Source organism: Jaculus jaculus, chromosome 16 (genome assembly GCF_020740685.1).
Source record: "Jaculus jaculus isolate mJacJac1 chromosome 16, mJacJac1.mat.Y.cur, whole genome shotgun sequence".
NCBI lineage: Eukaryota > Metazoa > Chordata > Mammalia > Rodentia > Dipodidae > Jaculus > Jaculus jaculus.
Window position 1 is genome coordinate 16,439,098 of NC_059117.1, and position 10,682 is coordinate 16,449,779.

The following is a 10,682-nucleotide window of genomic DNA, read 5'->3' on the forward strand; positions in this document are numbered from 1 at the left end:
AATAGCACTTCCAGGGTGGGCTGGTGATGGGTAAATTCGGTTGTCAACTTGGTCAGATTAGGAACCAAGTGGACAGGTGTGGAGGAAAACCTTTATCCCTGGAGAAACATGAACATGCACCTATTCACACCAGATAGGGCACGGAAAACAGATCAAAGTATGATACACCGAAGCAGTTTCAGTGAATATTCAGTGTACTATGGTTTCTTACACAGCAGGGTGAGGGCTGCTTGCAGGAGCTCGAGCGACTCAAAGGCAGCTTGTACCACCAACAGCTCCCCACCCAGCCTGGGAGGACGGACCCTGGAGCACACTGCACCCCAGCCTGGGAGGACGGACTCTGGAGCACACTGCACCCCAGCCTGGGAGGACGGACTCTGGAACACACTGCACCCCAGCCTGGGAGGACGGACTCGGGAGCACTGCACAATCCACAGGCAGCACAGTTGGCCAAATGCTTCCTCTAAGCAGTTGTTTATCCTTTGGGGGGGGGGTCACAACGTTCTCCCCAGACTTGTTGACTTCCTAAACAGCAGGTCTGTGAAGGGTGCTTCCAGGAAGAATTAACGGAGGGAGTAAGTCCTACGTCCAGAGGGGGCGGCCCTCTCAATGAAGGCCTAAGTATGGAAGTTCCAAGAAAGCACAGGACCTTTGGCCTGGGCGCCCATGTTACTCACCGGTACATGCTTGCTACCTGGCTGCCCTCGCTTGCACATTGTGCATGCATCTACCCTGTTTCAGCTGGCATCCGTGGGCACTGGAACCAACTTGCAATTAACCTTCCAATGTGGACTGAAGACCAGCGACTCTCCAAGAACCCACCATGCTTTCAGATCCCACGTAGCCACACGCACAAGGTGATGCAACCACGCAAGGTCACACATGCACACAAGGTGGCACATGCATTTGCAGTTAAATTGCAATGGTTGGAGGCCCTGGCACACCAATTCTCATTCATTCTCTCTCTCTCTCAATCTTTCTCTCCCTCTCTTTAAAAAAAAGGCCAGTCTGGGGCTGGAGAGATGGCTTAGCGGTTAAGCGCTTGCCTGTGAAGCCTAAGGACCCCGGTTCGAGGCTCGGTTCCCCAGGTCCCACGTTAGCCAGATGCACAAGGGGGCGCATGCATCTGGAGTTCGTTTGCAGAGGCTGGAAGCCCTGGCGCGCCCATTCTCTCTCTCTCCCTCTATCTGTCTTTCTCTCTGTGTCTGTCGCTCTCAAATAAATAAATAAGCAAAAAAAAAAAAAACCTCATCTTTCGTCTAAAAAAAAAAAAAAAAAAAAAAGGCCAGTCTGTTGGACTTGTCTCAAAAAAAAAAAAAAAAACCAGAGTAGCTTTCAGACAGAAGCATATTACCAGGGACAAAGAGGGCAATTACACAATAATAGAAGAATGCAATTCATTCAGAGACCACAAAACCCTGAATAAGTCAGATGAGTAAAGTGGTGCATGCATCTGGAGTGACTTCATATTATCTCTCTGTTCTCAAATAAAGAAATAATTGTTCTTTGTTTTTTTTTTTTTGGTTTTTCGAGGTAGGGTCTCACTCTAGCCCAGGCTGACCTGTAATTCACTATGGAGTCTCAGGGTGGCCTTGAACTCACAGTGATCCTCCTACCTCTGCCTCCCCAGTGCTGGGATTAAAGGGATGCACCACCACGCCCAGCTTTAATTTCTTTTTTTTTTTAAAAAAAAAAAAAAAAAAAGAGGGGCTGGAGAGACGACTTAGCAATTCTGTGAAGCCTAAGGACCCCAGTTCGAGGCTTGATCCCCCAGGACCCTCATAAGCCAGATGTACAAGGTGGCGCATGCATCTGAAATTCATTTGCAGTAGCTGGAGGCCCTGGTGCACCCATTCTTTCTCTTTCTCTCTTTCTCTCTCTCTCTCTCTCTCTCTCTCTCTCTCTGAAACTGTCAAATAAATAAATAAAAATTTAAAAAATTTTAAGAGTCTGAACAATGTTACCCTACATGGGTGCACAAAGCTACTCTGGGTGCTGTATGTTTTTAATAGCCTTTGGTTATTAATCAAAAAATCCCAGTGCCAGGGATAAGATACCACCCAATGAATGAGTTATTGGTCAGAAAGGGTACAGAGGCTTAAATTAATATAGGCTACTGCCATATATTAGGCTCTAGCATAATATATGCTCTTGGTTGTCCACCAACACTGGATGGTTAAGTCCCTATTGCTGAAGACAATGTACACTTGAGTTACAGGAAACAGATCATAGCTAGAATTGAGCTAGAAGCTTCTTTCCTGTTGGCCAGCTTTCATAGCTAGTGCTAGAAGGTGCTATTCAGGATGGTGGGGGGGAGAAAAATAATCACTTTTGCCAGGTGTGGTGGTGCATGCCTTTAGTCCCAGAACTTGGGAGGCACAGGTAGGAGGATCGCTATGAGTTCGAGACCACCCTGAGACTCCATAGTGAATTCCAGGTCAGCCTGGGCTACAGTGAGACCCTACTTTGAAAAACCAAAAAAAGCTGGGCATGGTGGTGGCACACCTTTAATCCCAGCACTCGGGAGGCAGAGATAGGAGGATTGCCATGAGTTCAAGGCCACCGTGAGACTCCATAGTGAGTCCCAGGTCAGCCTGGGCTAGAGTGAGACCTTCTCAATATTTATGTTTATACCCACAGGTTAATACATCTCTCAGTCTTGCTCACAGAAGTCTTTTTGCAGTGGCCAAGGTTAATGAAGAGACACAGAGCTGACAAAAGTGCTAAGAGTAAGTGACTTCAGTGTTCTCAGCCCTAACGAGGACAACTATCCCACCCCCTCCACGGCTCAGGAACACTGCAGAAGGAGTGGAAAGAACATTAAGAGCCAGACGATGGAGGTAAGTGATATGGAAGGCTGCCTTCTGAACACAACATGGCAGCCGCAAGAACTCACTGCAGCTGTGGCCTCCTGCTCAAGACTGAGCCCGACAACATTCCATTTGACAGGACCCCACTCCTCCCACAGCAGCTACTGGAAGCTGGTAGCTGCTGTGGGAGCAGGAAATCATTCTTCAGTAATTACGCCATTCTCTAGTAAAGAGCCATCCATGCTCATACAAGCAAGCCTAACTTGACTCAGTGGGACACTCGCAGACACACTCACACACAAACGGGGTTATGAAAGTAGGTCAGGGAATACAAGAGGAAAATAGATTAGGGGAACAAGGAGATATATTTATTAAAAAAAAAACAAAAAAACTGATGCATTCATACATTCAGCATCCAAAAGATGCAGAGTAGGCAAAAAGATACATGGAGTGAACACTTAGGACGACATATTTGCAATTCAATTAACCTCTTTTATCTGTACAACTGAACAATTAATGATGTGTCTCTATTAAAAATGTTTGGGCTTCTCCAAGATAGATGGGAGTTTGAGAACAACTTGGATCACTGATGAGAGTTATCATTTTTTTTAAACAACATTTTTTTTAAATTTTTTATTTATTTATTTGAGAGCGACAGACACAGAGAGAAAGACAGATAGAGGGAGAGAGAGAGAATGGGCGCGCCAGGGCTTCCGGCCTCTGCAAAAGAACTCCAGACGCGTGCGCCCCCTTGTGCATCTGGCTAACGTGGGTCCTGGGGAACCGAGCCTCGAACTGGGGTCCTTAGGCTTCACAGGCAAGCGCTTAACCGCTAAGCCATCTCTCCAGCCCCATTTTTTTAAATCACAGTTTCTCTCCTACCACAAGATTGCCAAGAGAACCAAATAGTAAAATTTGAAAGGTACTTGCTTAGTAGGTATGGGAGCAGAAAATTGTTTTCTCAGTTTTGTGTGTGGTAAGCTTCTGACTGGCCAACGATTCTTGAAGCTTCTCTGTGACTTAATTTTTTTATCCTTTGTCATTTGTGCTGTTGAGTGGTCTCCTCCAAACCCCCTCACTGCCCGCCAGTGATGCTGAGTTTTGTTCTCTGGACCTCGAGCACACTGAGCTGTAGCCTCAGCCTTTTTAAAAACCTGACATGCTATCTGGTGATTAGTAAATATATATGTCTGTAGCCACTGACAAGGAAGGTCATCTAACATGGCACAGTGTACTCTTACAGAACAACAAAACTAAAACATATATCGCCTAGAACTGGAAAAATGCTAAGATTTCAGCTCTAGGAGAAGATAGTGGACTTTAGAGTCAAAGCAAGCTTTGTTCCAAGCTTTGTGAACTGAACAACATAATGGTTGAGCCTCAGCTTCTTCACCTGTGAAATGGGAGGAACACCTACTTTTCAGGGATCTTAGGAGGATGTATGAGGAGATGTATTGAAATCTGAGTAGACATTTCTTCAAATCTTTGTATGGGGATGATATTTGTTAAAAAGAAAAAAGCACCAAAGTGTATCTCTTTGTAACTTTGCACCTTCTGCTTTCTAAAGAATAAATAATGAATTTTGAAAAAAAAAAAAAAGTTTGGGCTTTAATCCCAGCACTCAGGAGGCAGAGGTAGGAGGATCGCCATGAGTTCGAGGCCACCCTTAGACTCCTTAGTGAATTCCAGGTCAGCCTGGGCTAGAGTGAGACCCTACCTCAAAAAAAACAACAACAACAACAACAAAAATGTTTACCTCAAAAAAAACAACAACAACAACAACAAAAATGTTTGGGAATAAATAAAGTGAATAGAAGATTTGAGGATACAAATTCCTTTTCTGATATACTTAATTCCCAGCACTGAGACCCAATTTCAGTGATTTTTTTTTTTTGACATTTAGAATAACAAAATTCTGTTTACTCCACTTAGTTGAATAAGTCTGACCTACTTTCTTCAGGAAAAAATATGAAGCTCACCACTTGCATTCCCCCCTTTTCTGTATGTAGCTGCCCGGATTCTTCACCCCAACTCTACCTATGAGCTACTTAACATCTCACTGCATCTCCTTAAGGTTTTATTGGTCAGTTTGCCATTTTGTGGTTTCTTTACCTCTATTTAGCAATGTCATCTTTTTTTAAAGTTTAATATAGTCAAGCCGGGTGCAGTGGCGCACACCTTTAATCCCAGGACTTGGAAGGCAGAGGTAGGAAGATCACCATGAGTTTGAGGCCACCCTGTGACTACATAGTGAATTCCAGGTCAGCTTGGACTAGAGTGAGACCCTGCCTCAAAATAAGTAAATAAATAAATAAATAAATAAAAGTTTAATATAGTCAATTACAACAATCATTTTTTACTATTACTTATGTATGCAAGCAGAGAGGGAGAGTAAGAATGAGAAGAAATGGGCACAACAAGGCCTACAGCTACTGCAAATAAATTCCAAACACACCTGCTACTTTGTGTATCTGGCTTTATGTGGATACTGGGGAACTGAACCCAGGAGTCAGGCTTTGCAAACAAATGCCTTTAACTGCTGAGCCATCTCTACAACCCCAACAACCATTTTTGGGGAACGTCTTATAAGCCAAGCACTTATGTCAATGCTTAAAAACCTAACAAACATCTCTATTTTATAATAAAATTAAAAACTCAAGATTGTTACATAATGGGGAGGCTGCTGGAGAGATGACTCAGTGGTTAAAAGCTCTTACTTGCAAAATGTGCAGGTCCGGATTCATTTTCCCAGTACCCACCTAAAGCCAGACACAAAAGCAGTACATATGTCTGGCATTAAAGGCAATATAGAAAGACAGACACACACACGTGTGCACACAAATAAATTTTTTTTAAAGATTATATAATGATGGGCTGAAGAGATGGCTTAGCTGTTAAGGAGCTTGCCTGCCTAAGGACCCAGGCTCAATTCTCCAGGTACCATGTAAGCCAGATATACAAGGTGGCATATGGGTCTGGAGTTTGTTTGCAGTGGCTAGAAGCCCTGGAGTGCCCATTCTCTCTCTCTCTCTCATATATGGCAAAACGTGTGTGTGTGTTTTGCTACCTATAGATAGTGTAAAATACTATTATCCGTGCACTAAATATCAATGTCTATCATGTCTTCAAAATTTCTATAAATGTTTAACAGGCATTCCCTGTACTATTTCTATAAATGGAAACCTGCACACCATGCATTATTTCCTTACTTCCTCTCACTAAATGTCAACTTTAATCATGTTGTGATTACTATCAGGTAGCTCTTCAGCCACAGCCATTTCCTGCCCCAGTTCCTGTTCACTGTTCAGAATCAAGTCCTGTATATTTTCTTTCTTTCCTAGTACTCAAAACCTACCAATTTTAGGAAATAGTGTTCTTATGTGAAAACTCATCTCTACATTTGTATTGTTTTAGAGATTTATGGGAGACTAGCGGGCTGAACTCAAAAATGCAGCTGCAGGTGTGGTGGCCCAGTCCTTTAACTGCAGCAGTCAGGAGACTGAAGGAGGAGGATTGCCAGAAGTTTGAGGCCAGCCTGGCACTACAGAATGAGTTCCTGATCAGCCTGAGCTAGAGTGAGAACTGCTTTAAAAAAAAAAAAAAAATGTAGGGGCAGGGGAGATGGCTCAGTACTTAAAGCCAACATGGGTTCAATTCCCCAGCACCCACATAAAGTCAAATACACAATGACATACGTATACCTAGAGTTCATTTGCAGTGGACAAGAAGCCTGGTGTGCTCATTTTCATTCATATTCTCTCTAATAAAAAAAATGTTTAAAACAATTAAAAATACATTTAAAAAAAGAAAGAAGGTTTGGAGAGATAGCTCAATGATTAAAGCATTCTGTCCCACTATCATATCTCAAACTAATGTTAAGAAAATTTAGTCCCCAGGACTGGGGAGATGGCTCAGTAATTAAAGGTACTTGCTTGCAAAGCCTGCTATCCTGGGTTCAATTCCCAACCACCCATGTAAAGCCAGACAGGGGTTTGTTTGCAGGGGCAAGAGATGCTGGTGTGAGTTCATGTACATCTGCACATACGCAAACACAAGTAAATAAAGAATTTTAAAAATTAAAAATAGAAAATTCAGGGCTAGAGAGATGGCTCAGTGGTTAAGGCACTTGCCTACAAAGCCTAACAACCTGGATTAGACTCCCTAGTACCCACATAAAGCCAGATGCACAAGGTGGTGCATGCATCTGGAGTTTGTTTGCAGTGGGGCCCTGGCATGCCCATTTTCTCTCTCTCTCTCTCTCTCTCTCTCTCTCTCTCTCTTTCTCTCTCTGTCTTGCTCTCTCAAATACATAAATAAAATATTTTTAAAAATAGGAAATTAAACTGGGCATGGTGGCACACAACTTTAATCTCAGCACTTGGGAGGCCGAGGTAGGAGGATCACCATGACTTCGAGGTCACCCTGAGACTGCATAGTGACTTCTAGTCAGCCTGGACTAGAGTGAAACCCCACCTCGAAAAACTAAAAGGAAAAAAGAAAAAGAAAAGAAAATTAAGTCATCATATATGCAAAGGAAAGTTTGCAAAACTTGACTCTATGTGGCTACAAACTAGATAACAGGGTGAAGGAACAATAGTCATTTGGAGATTCCTTTATAAACAACCCCAAAATATGTGTCACAAACATCTCTCCAATGGTATTTTATTAGTCTTCTTTTACATCTGAGAATGGAAAATCTCACTGAAGTAAGGAAATGCCTGATTAACTGGACATGTTTAAAAATGAAGATTGCACTGAAACTTGAAAAACAAGTATTGAAAGATAAGTATCAAAAAATGTAACAATGCCTTCTCCCCTGTCATGCAACACACATTCATGTGGGGGGGGGGGAATGTAACAATGGATAAAGTGTTTCTGTTAATAGTTAAATGCGCAATTTCCAACCATCAGAACTGATAGCAGTCACTCTGCCCAACCACACTTGTATGCAATTATCATTTAAAGTTGGTATTCACAAATAATTTTATATAAAGTTACAATCACAATTTTCTCAAGAATCTATATTCCAGGTCTGAGGCCACCAACACCATTCTATCTGTTTAAAATACCTTCCTAACCTACTTATGAAAACTAACTTTAAGCCTTCAAGATTCTAATGGTGGCTTCTTAATAAACCTTCCCAGCCATGCTCTTTCTTTTAAAAGCGTATGTTTTTCTTGATTCAATGTTCACCATGTGCCAGTATGTTATATATTTTATTGCACTTAATATCCCCTTTCAAGTATTATCCTTGCTACTAAATAAATAAGGAAACTGACACTGGTATCATGTTCACAGTCAAAAAGGTCAACAGGTATTTGACCTCTGGCAGCTGTACTTTAAATTCTCCATAGCACCACAGACTATATAGTACTTTTACAGCACAGCCTGGATTATCATCAATCACCACTTGTTTAAATATCTCTCCCTTGCAACTGATAGGGAAGGTGACTCCATCTATTGCAACTGATAGGGAAGGTGATTCCATCTCTGCATCCTCACCAACACTCAACATTGCCTATAATACACTTGCCTCCCAGTGTAAATTCAGAATTTGGATTTAGTTTATAGTTTTGTAGCACTATTGTCCACTGACTTATCTGCTTTCATCAATTCTCTAAGATGCCACATTTTACTGTGGTGGCAAGCATAAGGGCTTGAAATGTAATCTTTGCAATCGATTGGTAAGAGGTAAACCCACGGGCTGGAGAGATGGCTTAGCGGTTAAGCGCTTGCCTGTGAAGCCTAAGGACCCCGGTTCCAGGCTCGATTCCTCAGGACCCACGTTAGCCAGATGCACAAAGGGGTGCACGTGTCTGGAGTTTGTTTGCAGTGGCTGGAGGCCCTGGTGCACCCATTCTCTCTGTATCTATCTCTCTGTGCCTCTTTCTCTCTCTCTCTGTTGCTCTCAAATAAATAAATAAAAAACAACAACAACAAAATTAAAAAAAAAAAACAGGTAAACCCCACTAGCAGTGCAACCTTGAACAAATGAATTACATAAATCTTGGTTGATTCATCTATAAAATAGGGGGACAATAATCACAGTACCTCCTCATAGATTATAAGGATTAAACGGCTAACAGATTAATGGTCAACTACTTTCTGATCCTCGTTTTTTCAACATTACCATAAATATTCTGTGGTTGGGTCTAGTGAAACCTTTTCCATTACAAATTCCCTACAATTATACGATATATGGACTACCCAAAAAGCTTTATGGTTTAAAAAATGTTCAGATCATCTTCATTTTTAGGAATAAGGTCCTATGCCACTTTGAGCTTAAAAATGGGGGCTTGAGTGCAAGAGTACCCACACTATAGGCTACAACTGAAATGTTTGCCAAATTTTCAGGCTCTACTACAAAGTGATAAAAATTAGAATACACTCCCACCTAGCACCTAGGTTATGTGATGCACACAACTACGGCCCTGTGGGGAAGGCAAAATATTTTCCTGAAACCACCTTGTTTCCTGGTCCCAGACATGTCTCACTCACTCCAGACTTTCAGATGCCTTTTTTTCCTGGAATTTATGCCCTTTCTCCTGTCTTATAATTAGTAGCCTGTACTCCAAACCCAAGTTAGGTTTTGAGCTATGCTATACAGCCTAGTCTCCAAATACTCGGGATTCTCTTTCCAATATTGAAGATGTAGAAAGAATTCCAGTCTGGGGGGGGGGGTGTCTTTTTTTTTTTTTTTTACGAAACTACCTAACAAGATCAAATACTAAGTTTATTACCCAAAGTCGCAAAAGTAAGGAAAGCAAACAAAAACTATAAAATCTCAGTACCACACGTAAAGAATTATCAAAGTAAGAAACAAAGGTACCATTAGCCAAAAAAAAAAAAAAAAAAAAAAAAAAAAAAGCAAATTAATGTATCTACTACAGGAAACTCAAGATTACTTAACATGGAAAAAGTTCATATTGACAACAAATTGTTCCAAATTCTAAACCCCCCCCACACACACGTTAGGATATGTTAATGCAATCCCTTGCTTTTACTAGGATAAAAATAAAACGGGTAACAGGATGATCCCCCGAAGTTCTACAAGGAGGTGTGCTGAGCAACACAACCAGAACAATACCAGAACGTGGCTGTCAACATCAGCAAATAAAATGACGGGGGACCTTGCCGATGGAGCGTGGTCATTGTTTGCAGACGTGAAAACAAGCCGTCAGGCCCGCGCAGCTTCTCCCGCAGTGAGCCTCGGACAGATCGGGGCAACTAAACTGTCCCTTGCGGTGCGGGTTGCAGGGCAGCTGTGCTCCTGCGGGTGCCAGCCGGACCTCCTCCCCGAGCCCGCTGCACCCGCCGGCCCGGCCCACGGCCACCCATGCACCCGCACGACCTCCCAGGACACCGCGACCCCTGCAAACATGGCCCAGCACCGCGCCAACAGGAGGACGAGGACGGGGAGCCGGAGGCAAAGGAGCCGAGGGAGGGCCTCGATCCAGCCCTGGAGGACTGCGCGGGTCCCCTGAGCCTCCGCCGCCCGCCCAATGAGCCGAGGGGCACCGCGGCCACCCCAGGCCCGCAGGTGCCAGCGGCTGCCCCAGGCAGTCAAGGCAGCGCGGAGAGGCCCCCACCATCCACCCCCGGACCCCCACGTCCACCCCGGATGCCTGCCGCTCTCTCAGCTCGTTCACATCCATCCTCGGAAGCCGACGAACGCCTCACGGGCCCGCCCAAGCCTGGAAGGTGGGTGCGCACGGTACTTACCGTAGCAGCGAGCCCGCGCCGCGCCGCTAGGAGGCGGCTGGAAAGCGCGCCGAGGAGCACCGAAGCCAGCGCTGCCGCCGCCGCCGCCCGGGCCCCAGAGAAGCTCCGAGCCAGGCAGCCGGCGGGCGCGCGGCCTCCCAGCGTCGCCCC

General features: G+C 43.9%; 1 protein-coding gene across 3 annotated transcripts in view; it reads right to left on the bottom strand.

Moving 5' to 3' along the window:
- Phtf2 (putative homeodomain transcription factor 2) overlaps positions 1 to 10,631 on the bottom strand; it is a 144,348-nt gene extending 133,717 nt beyond the window's left edge. Inside the window, exon 1 of one of the 3 annotated variants that reach the window (XM_045135755.1) lies at positions 10,533 to 10,631. The gene's annotated coding sequence lies outside the window, so the exon portion shown is untranslated. The remainder of the gene's footprint in view (positions 1 to 10,532) is intronic. The other 2 variants (XM_045135753.1, XM_045135756.1) reach the window with 2 other exon arrangements.
- Between the last annotated feature and the right edge of the window lie 51 nt (positions 10,632 to 10,682).